The sequence below is a fragment of the Melopsittacus undulatus genome, chromosome 8 (assembly GCF_012275295.1).
Source record: "Melopsittacus undulatus isolate bMelUnd1 chromosome 8, bMelUnd1.mat.Z, whole genome shotgun sequence".
Taxonomy (NCBI): domain Eukaryota; kingdom Metazoa; phylum Chordata; class Aves; order Psittaciformes; family Psittaculidae; genus Melopsittacus; species Melopsittacus undulatus.
In genome coordinates, this window is record NC_047534.1 from 6,029,816 (window position 1) to 6,042,429 (window position 12,614).

The 12,614-nt window shown below is 44.7% G+C and overlaps 1 pseudogene; it reads left to right on the plus strand.

The window, feature by feature from the left end:
- Positions 1–237: 237 nt before the first annotated feature.
- Positions 238–10,100, plus strand: LOC101880802 (cytochrome P450 2W1-like; annotated as a pseudogene).
- Positions 10,101–12,614: the final 2,514 nt, after the last annotated feature.

Consider the following 12,614-nt stretch of genomic DNA (forward strand, 5'->3'; position numbering starts at 1 on the left):
CCCTACTGCACTTGGTGGGGAACATGCAAGTCTTCACCTCCACAAACTGTGCTTCGACTTTGCCTTTTGCAGACATTGATTCCAGACTTTATGGAGAGCTGGGGGTGGAGGGGAAGACTCTGCAAAGTGCAGCAAACCCCCTGACATCATTTACTCTGGATAAATATAGTGCAATAATACTTGCATTCTAAGGAAGGTGTCTCAGTGGCTTTCCAGAAAGGCGAGCTCCACCAGAATATGGCAGCCTTCATGCCCTTCTTCATCTGTGGAGTGTGTGCACTGCTTTTGTGTCTGCACTCTATGTTTTGAAAGTTTTTAAGCAATCATCAGCTTTAAATTTGCCTTCTGGTCCATTTCCTCTTCCCATCATTTGCAACCTGCATTTGCTGGACATCAGAAGGCAAGACAAGTCACTAATGAAGGTAAGAACAAGTGTCCTTTGTTTCTAGGCTGTTGAATGTCAGCAAGTACCCATTAAAAATTCTCTCTGATGAGAGTACTGAGATGATTTTTGGTGCCAAATTGATTTAATTTTTTTACATTGTGACATTAGGGACTGTAGTGATAGAACAAGGGGTAATGGGTTGAAACTTAAACAGCAGAGGTTTAGACTTGATATAAGGAAGAAGTTCTTTTCTGTCAGGGTGGTGAGGCACTGGAATGGGTTGCCCAGGGAGGTTGTGAATGCTCCATCCCTGGCAGTGTTCAAGGCCAGGTTGGACAGAGCCTTGGGTGATATGGTTTAGTGTGAGGTGTCCCTGCCCATGGCAGGGGGGTTGGAACTGGATGATCTTAAGATCCTTTCCAACCCTAACTATTCTATGATTCTATGATTCAATGGTTTCAGAATGACCAAGTGTCATTTCAGAAGAACCACACTGTTGGGGACTGCTAAAACTGTTCAGCAGAGTCCTAACTCTGCAGAGGGTGATGATAAATATGAACAGTGCTTCACTGAGAACTACTCTACACATTGAAAACTATGAGTATCTGCATCAGATCAGACCAATGGACCTAAATTTTGGCATCTTCCTTGTGTTGTGAAATACTTCAAAATATTTGTGTGTCCATGTAGCTGAATTGAAAGATGGATGCTTAATCTTGATTGCCAAAATAGCTTGTATTTCTTATGTTGCCAGTTTTTCATGAGAATGGCAATTAATGTAGCACAGCTCAAAGAAGAGATATCAGACTCATTTGAAACAGCAAATGACTTGGACTTAGTAAGACAGAGTTCTCTATAGGAGTCACAGTTTCCTTGCATCTCTCTTCTAGAAAAAAGGGGAGATTTCAATGTATTCAGTCTCTCAGAGCCAAAATGCAGCCCAACTGCATTTTCAGTCAGGACATGGGGTGTGAATATCCTGCACCTTACACCAAGCCTTTTAATATCAGGTTGCCAGCAGCCCTCAGACCGGCTTAGCATAATGTAAGGAAGAGGAGCCTGCTTTCCCTGTCTCATTCCCATCACTGTGCTATGTGGGGAGCCTCCAAGATGCCTATGGAGATGTGTCTTCATCTTACACCAAGCAGTTCACAGTGGGCTCAGTGCCCAGAACTGAGGAGCTGGGAAGTGCTTTGGACTGTGGTTCCTGTTTCTGACAAGACCAGAAACCTTCTGCAGAGGAAGGCAGGGGAGGAGTTTTGGATTGTGCATGAACATAGTGGGAAGAATAAGCAAAGCAGAGGCTGGAAAGGAGGTGACTTGAAGACCCAGGAGCAGGTGATAGCATCTTAGTGAAGCACAGGCATTGGGCACATTTGCCATGCTGATGCCTTCTTTTCCTCATGAAACTATAACATCGAAAAGCCAGCTGGGAAAGGGGTCTGCTGCTGAAACCACCCATGGAAAGGGTCTGTGGCTGCAGCCCAGAGGAGCCTCTCACCATCCTCTGCCCTTCACAGTCAGGACAGAGCAGACATAGTCTGCAGCTGCAGTACCTGGGCTGCAGTTACGGGTGAGGTGAGATTTTACACTGGGACTTGCAAAGCTGCAGTAGTGATCTGAAAGCTGTCTTAAAAGCCAGAACTTTAAGGTATTACTTAGCAAATAAATGACCTGGAGTAGAAAACCCTCTCTTACAGGAGAATCCCTAAAGGATTCCCCCTGAAAGTTTCCCATTAGATGAATCAGCAAGCAGCCATTCTTTTGGACAAATGCTTGAAAGCAGTGTCCTGTGAGCTACTTTTTTTTGCAGAAGTTCAACAACTCTGGCTATATTGCTGAAACACTGTTTAGACTCTGCCTGGGGCTACCTGTTTGCTTTGGTAGAGCAGGAGGTGTTGCAAAGCTGTGGAACCTTCTCTGGTCATGTTTGCCAGAACTGGTCTCTTTTATGGGACATAAGGCTTCGTCTCACAATAGCTTTATGAAGTTTCAACTGCATTGCTCTCAATCAGGTCTTAATTCCTTGTAGGGCCTGGCAGGACCATGTTTGTGAGCCTCCAGAGAACTCCTGCTACCCAATATCTCTGATTTCATTATAAAATCCTGCTGTGCATTGGCTTGAAATCTATGGTGCAGCCGAAATAAAAAGCAGAGTGTGGTATTGTGGTTATTTTCTAAGGCAAGTTGAAAGAGCAATGGTTTCTTATGCCTTCATATGTCCATCCTTGGTGAATCATATATACCTCTTTGCATTAATTGGAGCAAAGTTTATTTCACTTTTATAAGAAATATGAACACCTCTGCTTTTTCATTCTCTTATGACGGACAGTAGCTTTACAGCCTCCTCAGCAGTTGCTCTGTATCTGCCTGTCAAATCTTGATGATGCTTTTACGCTGGTGGTGGTGATCAAAATGTCTTTTTATCTTCTGCCTCTTTCAACTTCCTGCACCAAACTGAGCCAAACCAGCTCAGAAAAACAGTGGTTTTATGGAAGGTTTGGAGTTAAGCAGGCCACTATTTATTTGCTTTGATTCCTTTTCTGTTTAAGTGTCTTGGGGCTTTATCTCTGGCATCCCTCCAGTCCTTCTGGGCACAGAAGGAGGAGGAAAGGCAACTCTTCATCTACTCAGGCAGGACGTGCTACTGCCACTGATGACTCTATGCTCTGATTTTCCTCTCCTCGATTTCAGTGAAATATGGCCCCATTTTCACCGTTCACTTGGGGCTTCAGAAGGTGGTGGTGCCGACTGGCTATGAGACAGTAAAAGATGCTCTTCTGAACACAAGGGATGTGTTTGCAGACAGACCATATATACCCATAGTCTATCACATCCAACATGGAAACGGTACTGGCAGGTTGAAAAGCTAAGGATGTGCTTGTCTTGCTGTTTCTGAAATGTGTTGTTTCACTGCAGCAGTATTAAAGAGTCTTGAGCTGCATCCTTATTATTGACAGCTGTATTTTGTGGAGCTTGGGAGCAGTTGTTTGTTTTATTAAAGAAAATACTCCTGGGGATCTTCTTATTTGCCCTATCAGGTTTTTGCTTTTAGAGGCACTTGGGTCACATTTCAAGAAGGTTTTGTTGGGTTTTCTTTTTGTAGTGCAGAGGGAAGGAAATTGTTTTTCACAATGTGAAGGCTGAGGTCCTTATGCAATCTCTTTTCTGCAGTTACTGGGAGTTCAGACAAAGTGTGGATCATGCATGACTCATGATAAAGACTGCAAGAACTGGCAAGAGCGTAATAGCACGGGCTGTTTGTACCTCAAACAATTACTTCTGTAAACAGATTTTTGGCATGTTTCTGAATTGCATGTTAAAAAGTAGTACATTGCCCAAGACTAGACACTGAAAACAATGAAGGGAATAATCTCGGGCTGAAAGGGAAAGATTTGATGACCTAATATGTATATAATGCATACAGTGTGTGGGGCTTTTTTTCATCTTGTCTTTAAGAGTGAGGCCCAGTGTGAGGAAGGGAACACTGCACTACGTTCCCAACCACAGGATGAAGATGTAGAATATATTCAGTCCTGGAAGGCCTCCTGGGAAGGGAAGACTTCAAATTGTAGCCAAACACCTGCATGCCCTCTTGGCTGAGCACTTTTTTGGCCAATGGGTTAGCCAGCTTGAGGGTATTCCCTATCTGTAAGCAAAGATGCCTCCCTGTCATCCCTCCTCATCCCCCTGCACAGTACATAGTTTATCTTCTAAACCACAAGTCCTGTTCATGACAGGGATGGAGTGATGTCATCTGCTCTTAGCCTTGCTCTCTGAAACAGCTGGATCCTTTTTCTAAGGCAAAACAAATCAGCCTGAGACAAATCCCATGCACAGAGCTTTTTACTGTGTATGGCAGCAAAGAGACAAAGCTATAAACTAGGCAAACCCAGGGCTTTGGTGTGAACAGCACCCAACTTCAAAATACTGCTTCCTACCCTCCTGAACCTACCTGGAGTAGTGGTTGCCCAAGCCAGCCCCCTCCAGCACCCCACAGTCATCTCCCAAGCAGGCTCCTCCAGGTTGCAAAATACCTGTGCTCCCCAGCTATGCTTTTGTTGCTTTGGAGCAAGTCCTGAACCACCTCAGCAAACAGGACATGCACTCCTTCCATCGATGTGTGCTTTTCTTCTCAAGAGCTCTGGAAGACAACACAACAGTTCACCATAACCACCATATGGGATCTTGGCATGGGGAAGCATCTTGGTGAAGAGAGGATGCTTGAGGAGCTTCGCTTTCTCATTGAGTTGATCACATCCTTCGGAGGTGAGCTGGGGTATCAGGTGTTTCATGCTGCTTTACAAAGCCACTGTGAAGACCTCTTGGTTGCTCCAGAAATGACCAGTGCAGTTATGTTGTTCATTTCTAGGTAGACCTTTCCAATTGTGGTTTTTGAATATGGCTTCCAGCAACATCACCTTTGCTGTTCCCTTTGGGAGATGGTTTGATTATGGAGACCCAACATTTCTCACCCTGTTAAGAGTCATAGACGAAGTTATGCACCTTCTTTGCTCTCCATCCTTGTATGTAAGTTACCCTCTATGCTGAGATGCTCCAATATCTCACCTGATAGGTGGTATCGCACCTGAGCATCTCACCTGAGTAGGTCAACTCAATTTACTTCTGCTGGATGCATTTGGGGTATCTTTAGGTTACTGAAATATAAGGTTCATAGAAGCGTAGGGTGGTTTGGGCTGGAAGGGACCTTTAAAGATCATCTAATCCAACCTCCCTGCCATGGGTAGGGACAAGATTCTTTCTTTGGGGGTTTCCTCCTCCACAAAATCCTCCTGTGAAGGAGGTCCAGCATCATGTGGTGGCACTGGGCTGAGATGCTGATGTGACTGTGCCAGCAGAAGGAATGTGTTTGATTCTTCTACAGCCAGAAAATGCAATAACTGACGTTTCTAGCATGGTGGGACTTGGCATGTGCAGTGTCCAGGAGCATTAATAGAAATCCTCAGAAGTGCTATAGACACCTCCTTTTATGTTATTTTTAGTCACTTTATTTAGCAAACTTCATGGTTTATGGCAAATTGTAGCCTCCCATGAGGAAATAGACCCTAACGTAGGTCTGGGATCCATCTAACCTATCTTCAGTGTTTCACATTAACTGCAGGAAGACGTTCCTGGAGTGTGTCTCAAAGATGTTTTTAGTGCTTTTGGCAGAGTTCACAAAGATTCTGCTTTCCTGGGGTTTTGATGTTTTCTTGGGTTTCTTAGTATTTTTCCAGCAGCACCCAGAATGAAACAATGCAGCAGATTCTATTCCCTAGTATTTTCAGGCCAAACAAGGCTCTGGTGGAAGAGACAGGAGGGAATCAGGTCCCTCTTGGAAGGCACGGCCAGAGTTTCTTTCTTTAAAAACACACCAGTGGTAAAACTATTGAAATATTGACTTTATTTGTGGATGCACAAATTAAATTAGCCAGGTTTATTCCAGTTATTTTCTGCTGGATGCTGTGGGAATGTTCATACACAAGTAACCTCTTCTCTTAGGAGAATCACATGTATATTTGGGGGTTACTTGGTTTTGGTCACTTGCTGCAGTTTAAGAAACTACTGAAGTTACAGAGTTGTAATACAAAGCACAGAGCCACAGACATTTATAGATGGACCTCTCGTACCTCCTATTGTGGCATTAAATCAATACCTGCTCAATGGAGCCACATAAAAGGAGTATTTTAACTAAGAGGCTCTCATCTGAACCAAGAGCTCTTGTTAAATTTAATCCTTCATCACAAGGCATAGAGTATTAGTTACTTAAGGTAATAGTGAAACACTCATCCACAAAGCTGTTAACAAAAAGATGTTGATGAATTCCTTACCTGAATGAGAACTACTTACAACAGCTACAGTTTACAACAGTACAACATCCCTTTTCTTTTAATCTCTACAGCAGGTTTGGTTTGTGCAGAAATTACAACCTGTTAGAAAGTGCAGGAGATTTGTGAGTCTTATTCTGTAGCCAGTTTATTTGTAACATTGAGGAATGGTGTAAGTAACCCCCCTGCACATAAAATGCAACTGTTTATTGTGCTGTGAAATTTAACGATGCTGAGAACTAAGTGTAATTGATTTATAATTCATGTGAAAGTTAAAAATGATGATCGAACAACTTTAAAACAAGTATTTTGGCTTGCTAAACATTGTGAATTTTCTTCATGTAATGCAAGCGCTTTATCTTTTTGGTTTATTACCTCTTTAAAAATGTAATTTCATTGTTTCATGAGTTCACTATCACTTCCCCTTAATTGTATTTTGTTTCTAATTCGTGTTTATAGGCTCTGTCTAGACAAGCCTGATGGGCTCCATTCATTCCTGTAGAGAATTTTTAGTAAGAGGAGGCATTTTTATACATTTAAATTTTTTAGTAACCAAAAAAGAGAGACCACAGCCACATCACATAAATGATTTCTCCATTATGGTACTGGAGTTTTACAAGGTGATTTTTTTCCTTTTTAATTATTTAATTTATACCCATTCCTTAGATTTCTCCTCAAACCTCACAAGATGATACTGAAAAAGTAGAAGTGTGTGTGATCTTAAAGAAGTGCATCAAGAAAAGCAAAGAAAACATGAATGAGAACAACCTGAAGAGCTACATTGATGCATTGGTACTCAAGCAAGAGGTATTTTAACAATATGACAATTCCTAGTGCTGTAAGAAGCTCTTTGTTTCTTGTCTAATGAACATGTTCTCCAATGGGCTAGATGAATATTTTGGGTAACCATCCTTCTATTTTAATATGTTAAATTCTGCATATTGAACAAAAAACAAGAAATAATTAGCTATTCCTTATCACGTGAATGCCTAAAACTTGTCCTCAGGTGTCAGCTACAGTCCCTTCCTTGCTAGAGAGAGAGGTAACATCATTTTTCCAACACACTCCAGGTAGACACACATCACTCCCTACAGGTATTGGAAGAGGCAACAGATTCCCACTTGCAGAGATGCAGAAGTTCTTATTGCATTTGTACAAATACCAGCTCCCACACAGTGGATTTACCAACAGGAATGCTAGTGTGGGAGTATGGCAAGGAAGGGTCAGTCTGTATTTGCCCTTTTTCTCCCAGTGTTTGTATCTGTGAACTAGAGACGGGTGGTGGGCAGGATGGGTGCTTGGGCCTGATCCCTTGTGCAAGTGCCTCAGCTGTTGCACACAAGAACGGGCAAAGTGTTTTCCATCAGCAGCACAAAGCAGGAACAGCAGAGTTGATGTGACAGAGGTGTCCTGGGCCTTCATGGCTTTCCTGTCACTCCTAGGAGGGAGCTACACACCTAGACAAATTCCAGGTCACTGACATGGGAAAGCATGGTCCTGCACCTCCCATCAATTTCTGCCCTCTCAGGATCCACAAACGGGCTAGAAATCCTCAGTCAATAAGATAACACTGCCCAGAGTAGATAAATGTCAGGTGATCTTCAAAAATCAGTGAATTTGTCCAAATAGTTCATTTTGGGGAGGCAAAATCTCAAGTGTGCAAATATTTCTGCTAAAAACTGAAGCATTTCTGTACTGAAATGTCAATGTGGTCCATCATGGCACATGCATCCCACTGTAATGTCTCTGAAGACTAGGTTACCCCTCCTAGTTCTCCCTTCCCATGCTAACAGGAGTTGTTTTTTTCTTTGTACTTCCCTAAAGGAGCTGAATAAAAGCAATACACTTTTTCATGATGATGATTATTGGCCTCTGCACTTGACCTGCTCATGGCTGGCACCGAGACGACATCCACTGCACTGCGATGGGCCATCCTGCTGCTGTTGAAGTACCCTGAGATTCAAAGTAAGGTATCTATGGTTTTGTTTTTGTTACATAGTATACTGAAGTGCTCTGCAGTGACTTCGTGATACTCACCTGTAAAAGCTTTGTAGCTTCTTATGTGTGCCAGAGCATGCAAAATCTGAGCAGCTGGAACCTGCCCAGTTCCATCCAAACCTTATATGCAGGACCAAAGGATCTGAGGGGTTCTTCTCCATCTGCTCCCAGGGGCAGCAAACCTCCTGCCCTGAGGTAGCCCAACCAACAGTCAGCATGAACAAGATTTGCAGGTGCTTTACCACTGAGGGAAACACACTTTATGCCTTTTCTTCGCCTTACAGACAAGGTGCATGTAGAGATTGAGCGAGTTCTTGACCCTAGCTGCTTGCCTACCTTTGAGGACCAGAAAAGAATGCCATTTACCAATGCAGTGATCCACGAGGTGCAGAGATTTGTCACCCTCCTGCCACATGTTCCACAGTGCACACTTCAGTTGATACCCACTTTAAAAGTTATTTCATTCCCAAGGTACTTGCTGCTCTTAAGTTGAAGAGGGGGTGCAGCACACCAGTGACTCACAGGGAAATTGTCACGAGGAACAGGGGAGCTTAAAGCACAAGGCTTTTGGTGGGGAAGAATCAGTTCCCTAACCCCTGTCTCCTCTGAGTCCAGACCAATGGCAGTGTGACTTCAGGGTTATGTGCACAACTTCCCATTTCACATAACTCAGTCTTCATAACCTGGAGTCTGTTTCTTATTCTCTTCACTTTCCATTGCCCCTTGTGCCCTGTAGAGCAGTGCTGTCTCTGGAGAACCATGGTATCATCTCATCACCTTGCTTCAAGCAAGCAGAGATCAGCTGGGCAGCAAGGGAGCCTGGCCCATGTTTTTCTTCTGCTTCGTAACTCAGACACAGCCAACAACTATTGTTGTTTAATCACGTCTTAGTCAATAATTCCAGTGAACACTAACTAAGGGTCAGATGGTCATGTACAAGCCCAGAAATTAGTTCTTCAGAGGTAGAAGTTTGCTTTCAGACACAGCCCAAAGGGAGGAATGGTTACATGGCTGAATGGGCAAGCCAGAATCTTGCTGCAACCCCACATGCTAAAGCAGAGCATGGCTGTGCTGCAGGCAACAATAGTGATTCCTCTGCACACCTCTGTGCTGCTGGATAAAATGCAATGGGAGACACCTTGATGAATTCAACCCCAACCACTTTCTTGATGTGGATGGGAACTTCGTAAAGAAGAAAGCATTCCTGCCTTTCTCCCTGGGTAATGAAAGTGTTTGATCCTGCACAGGGCCCCATGTTCCCGATGCCCCTTAGAAGACATTAGCCAAGTGGCAAGGTCTGAGCCTCTGTTGGGAACAGCATGGGCACTGGTGGTGGGGATGGTTTAGAAATACCTGCCAGAGGTTTTGATGACTTCCAAACAGCCCCTCAGCCCATGCTGGAAGGCATGCTGGGGCCTACAAAACCTTCAGCACCTACAGACAAGTTCAACCTTCCCTCTGCCTTGGGAAAGCTGTTTACTAGGGCATCCCAGATCAATTCCTTCTGGGCACAGAGTGAAACAACCCTTTTCAAATGCCGGTAGGAGACCAACAGTGATGGCTGCTCAATATCATGCCACGTTATTTTGCATTTCTGAGGCCTATGCCGCCCTTCACACTCTCAATTAGCAGGGAAGGGATGTTGGGTTGAGCCACCACTTACCCAATCACTCCACCAACAGCCGTGCTTTGACATTGCAGGGCAGAGAAACTGCATTGGAGAAAGTCTTGCCACGATGGAGCTCTTCATCTTCTTCACAGGCTTGATACAGAAGTTCATTTTTAAGCCTCTACCTGGGGTCAAAGAATCTGAGCTGGACACAACTGCAAAAGCTGGGTTCACTGTGAGACCCCAGCCACAGTGTGTCCATGCTGTGCTATGCCAATAAAGCCAAGGCTCTGAACTGATAAAGATCCAAGTAATAGTTTTCTGCAGAGCCTAGCAGATGCATTAAAGAGAAATCAGATCCCCGTGAAGTAGCTACAAGTAGAGTCTTCTTACCCAAAGCCTTGCAAGTAATGTCTACGTGCCATTGAACAAACACTTGGTCAGGACACAGGACACCTTACCTGCCAGGATGGCTAGTGGGTAAGGTGACCTGGAAAATCCCAGCCAGACACGACTGGAAATAGCAGGACAGTTAGCACTTTACACATCAAAATTACAGTGTAAAGAAAGTTATCCTTGTTCTGAGCCTCTAGGAGAGGATGTTTCTCAAGAGTGGGTAATTTCCCAGATATCAGACCCTGGATTTTTTAGGTTCCTCTTGCTCTGAGGGACCTCAGCAAGGTTCCTTGGGAGACGTTGGCTCTTTCTGGGTACAGGCTCTGCTATGCCTGCACTGATATAGGGCTTAACAGCTCTCCCCAGACAAGTGAAGACACTCCCCAGCATTTTTGCAAAGGTAGCACAGATAAACAGACACATACTCTTTTCAGAGCACAATGTGTGAACAAGAAAGCATGCAAACACTGTAGAGATGTGTTTCTGAATGTCTTAAGATGCTCTTCCTTAAGTAGCACAGGAGCTGGGCAGATCCATGCAAAGCAACAGAAAACCTGCCCATCTCCCCTTTCCTTACATCTCCCAGCTTTCTGTGAGACTTCTCAGGACCATCCCTTTTCCTGACATTCCCTATCTCCTTCTCCTCTGAAATGACTACAGATGTTGCCTCATCACATCCCCCCATCAGGGAAGGCAGCAGGACTCTCTTAAGCCAGCTGGCTTCTTCCTTGGTCTGAAATGCTGAGTGAAGGCCAGAAGGATCTGATAGGCCTGCAATGGGAGGTGGATTAAGCCATTGTCCCACAAGGTGTCTGAGATGGTTAGTCCCTCAGAGGGATCAGTGTCTGCTATAGGATAAGAAGACTTCTCCTGTGTCCTGTATACCACTTGATTCTTCCAGGTTAATGGTAAATAAATGCTTTGCTCCCAGACTTGCTCACAGGTGAATGCAGTTGGACTGGGCTCCATAAAGCCTCAAGGCTTGGATCTGCCCTCCCTACCCAGCCTGAATCTGGGGCTGGCAGGGTGTTTTACCCCAGTAAGAACTGCAGGGCTGGGCTGGCTGTGACTCATAGGGATCATGTTGCCATCTCGTGGCAAAAATAAAATAGAAATGATATTCTGCACAGTACTTATTTCTCTGGCTCAGTGGGGCTGCAGATACAAAGCAGCCCTCGTTTTACAGATCTATGCAGGTCCTGCAAGCCTTGCATCTGACCATTGCCCCTCTGAGAACAGGAGCTCTAGTTCCCAGCATCACACAGAGCTTGGGATGGCAGGCTGGGCTCTGGGACACACTGCCCAGGTGACTGCTTCTGCCAGGAGCCACAGACATGGTGTCAGTTGGGTTCGTGCAGATCTTACTTTAAAAACTAAACAACCTGTCCTGCTCCAAGATGTTTGCCTTCAATTCAAGTCAATGTGTTGCAAGGCACAAACATGTTTTGCAGCTAAAGGGAAGACCCTCAGGGCCACTGAGGAATGTGGAAATGGTATTTCCACCCTTGAGAGCTGATGTTTTCTCCTAGATAAATATGTAGCTGAGTTATAATCAGTGTTCTGCCATCATTTGGTTGAACAAACAAATGGGAGGCAGAATCTTTTATGGAGATATATTCAGCTGTCTAACTCAGTGTGCTGGGGAGGGAGCACTTCCAACCACAGGCACAAGTAGGATGCACTTTTCAAAGGAATCAAACGTGTTTTCCTTGGATGTTTGCACCTGGTAGCTCATGGTTCTGAGGCACAGGTGTTGCGCAGTCGGCCGAATCTGTGCATGCAGGCAGTGCTGCTGCAGGCTCTGCTGTGCCTGCTGCAGAGTGCCAGTGAAGAAGGTGATGTCGAAAACCAGCAGGCTCAGGAGGCTGCTATGCCATGTACAAAGGGATCCACTTCTTTCCTTCAAAGCCAAGAACCCATTAGCCTATCGCAGGTTGTCAGGTCTGAGGTTCCACTGGTGAATTTGTGCAGATTGGAGCCCACCCTAGTGCTGTCCCCCAGAGCACTAGATTGTTGCTGTAGCTGTGTTTTGAGTTCATATTACTTTTGGAGGAGGCTATAGCAGGAGCAGTCCTGGCCTCTCTGAAGCAAAAGGCAAAAGTCTCTTTTATTTCAGCAAAACCAAGACTTCCTTCACTCTGTTGATATGTGTCTTGCTCCCCAGTTGCTTTACCTGCCTCTCTCTGCCTTCCCTGAAGAAGACCTCATCCTGCTACCACCACTCCTCAAGCGTGACATTGCCAGCAGGTAATATCTCAGGAGCACAAGAGATGGGAGGCTCAGGGTCCAAGACACTAAGCAGAGGGACAGCACCAGCATCAGTGAAGTTGTGGTGACAACCTTTCATTCGGCCTCTGCAAGCAAGAATTGAAGACATAGAAGTGAAAAAACAAGGCTA